This window comes from Macrobrachium rosenbergii, chromosome 48 (genome assembly GCF_040412425.1).
Source record: "Macrobrachium rosenbergii isolate ZJJX-2024 chromosome 48, ASM4041242v1, whole genome shotgun sequence".
Classification (NCBI taxonomy): domain Eukaryota; kingdom Metazoa; phylum Arthropoda; class Malacostraca; order Decapoda; family Palaemonidae; genus Macrobrachium; species Macrobrachium rosenbergii.
In genome coordinates, this window is record NC_089788.1 from 25,366,341 (window position 1) to 25,368,974 (window position 2,634).

A 2,634-nucleotide genomic window follows, 5' to 3' on the forward strand; every position below is an offset into this window, starting at 1 on the left:
TCATGACCTTTATATTGGAAGTGTTTGTGTCCACGCAGTTTTTCTCTTTAACAACGGTAGCCTACGGACAATAGGCTCCACATTTAGATCTGCGTTGACACTATAAAAATGCAGATGGAAAGCACTTGTTAGAGCTACGGCAGGCACGTAACGTTAATCTGGTCGGGACTTGCTGTCTCAGCGTTCACATTGCCGTCGTTTTTGACGACATGGGTTCATTGATATTAATAATGCTTATTTCAAGAATATATATAAAAGTTGGTTCATCACTTTCCCGAAATTTCTTACTTATAGAAAATGGAGTCTTCTAGGCTACTGGAATTCATTGCAATACTAGCATTAACAAAACTTATATCAGGACTCTCATTAATTATAAGGGAATATCATAACAAATACAATAACGTTTAACAAGGTGTCGAGAAACTGTAATTTGAAATGATGATTCCATACTCGTGACGTTCATAGAAAACGGAGCAGAGCGACGGAGAGTTCAAACCCGCTCAAGTTACTAAGGAGATTCAAGAAGTTCTCGTGCAGTGTGGATCAGGCAGTGAGGTAGAAAGGACCGTTAACGCTGGCCACTCGCGCCAACACTGACTCGAGTTTTTTTCGCTTTCAAAAGGAGTGAAAAAATGACGTTTTCTTGAAATACATTCTGTTTACTGATACTGAGTAGTGACATTTATCTTTGTGGTGGCACTGGAGGAGAGTTGTAAGTTTTACTAATGGTGATTTCTTGTATTCATAATTGTTAGGTCTATAGCCTAGTTTCCATGCATGAAGGTTTGTGAATGAGTAGGTTTGCTTTTGTGACTGCATAATTTGTCATTCCCAGTCATAATGATATTCGTGTTATAATTACAAGTTTTCTGTTGCCATATTTGCGATGCTGTATTCATTTAGATCGTAAGTGCTTCTGTAGCGTTTGCATTGGTTGTTGGCGAAAAATGAGACAAGTTGTGAGGATGTCATCGACGTCGGTGTTGAAATAATCACGAAGAAGCTCCTTGGCCTAGTATTATTAAGAAATGTGTTTGATGCTGGTTTTCTCTGCAAGTATTCTACGGCGATGTCTCAAGGGGCATTTACAATGTCAAAAGGTTTGTCCAACCCGGTTTGCCCAAGCTGTTTGTCAGTAGGTTTGAAGAGGTGTCTCACGGTCAAACTAAATTTACATCCAACCTCAGTGTGAGTCGTGCAGTTGAGAAGCAAAGGTGCCTCTCGATCAAGACACTATTATCGCTATTGATAGCGGTGGTGCTAAGAATAAAAAAGATCCAGCTGGACAAAAAATTGGTTGTTAAAAAGAGACCAAATTTGTCATGCAAAGTTGCTTGTTGATTTGAGATCACAGCCACAGGACTGGCGTACTTATAGGAGAACGGACGAGGCAGCATATTTAGATCAGCTGAGGCTTATCATTCCTCTTATTAAGTACTAGGAGTTGTTTGTCAACGGCGTTGGCCAACCAAATACCCCGTTCACACGGTCCAATTTCACTTCAAACACGCGTTGGCAAACCGGGTTGGACAAACCGTTTTACCGTGTAAATGCCCCTTATATATGTATTATTAGGCAATGAGTAGGCCTAGGCCGTATTGCTTAAGGATTATTCACATTGTATTTTTATGCTTGTTGTAAGCAAACCCCTAAGCTCTATTTATCAACAATTAAGCGTACAGCACAATTCGTTCATAGAAAATTCTAAACGATTTTGACCAATTTTTCCTTTGTGATCATAATGGATATTATTGTAGTGTGTTGCAATATGAAGTACATAGGCTAATCCTCTTTAGGATGCAGAATTCTTTTAAAGTGTTTTTGATTTGAAATCAATATCAGTCTTACAGTATTATTTATTTTTGTACATGCATAATGGTTTTTATAACTGATTTGACCCGAATATAATAAACACACACACACATTATTATATATATATATATATATATATATATATATATATATATATATATATATATATATGTGTGTGTGTGTGTGTGTGTGTGTGTGTGTGTGTGTGTTAATTTTCTTATTGTACGTTAGGCCTATAACCTATTACACGATAGGTCTATGTGCTCTACATGACCGAAACCGGAGTAATAGTGTTTGCCGATCCAGAAACCAATTTCTGTATTTATTTCCTTTTTTTGCTGTTTTTTTTTTCAGGTTGTCAGAAGATAGGTAATCTTCCTTAACTTAGAACTGAAAATCTAGTTTGATGTTTAATAATAATAATAGAAATTAAACTTTAACAGCATTCCAGTTTCTCAATTTTGTGTTTGTGTGAGTGTGTAGTTCTTTTGTTATTATAGGCAAATTCATAATTTCCCGCGGCGTTGGTTTTTTCTTTTTGTCAAAGTTTGTAGTATAGAAGTATTGGCAAATTTTTTATTTACTGGTAGAATTATTGCATCAGTATATATAATTTGCCTTGCTTAGGCCTAGTTGCACTTGAACTGCAAAAATTCATTGCATTATTCCGCAGTAGGCTAACAGAATTTGTGCTGTCAGTCTTCCTGGTTGTAGAAGCAAGTTGGTAATAAGTTGATTGGTAGCTGTGGTGGATACGGAGAATATACTATAATTAAAATGGAACTTTTAGTTAATCCACAAATTGTTACAAGAATGTTTAAT

The 2,634-nt window shown here is 36.4% G+C and overlaps 1 protein-coding gene across 8 annotated transcripts in view; it reads left to right on the forward strand.

Annotated features, from left to right (window-relative positions):
- Positions 1 to 533: 533 nt before the first annotated feature.
- Piezo (piezo type mechanosensitive ion channel component) overlaps positions 534 to 2,634 on the forward strand; it is a 366,537-nt gene continuing 364,436 nt past the window's right edge. For 7 of the 8 annotated variants that reach the window (XM_067091426.1, XM_067091428.1, XM_067091429.1 and 4 more), the window contains exon 1: positions 534 to 712. The gene's annotated coding sequence lies outside the window, so the exon portion shown is untranslated. The remainder of the gene's footprint in view (positions 713 to 2,634) is intronic. The other variant, XM_067091434.1, reaches the window with a different exon arrangement.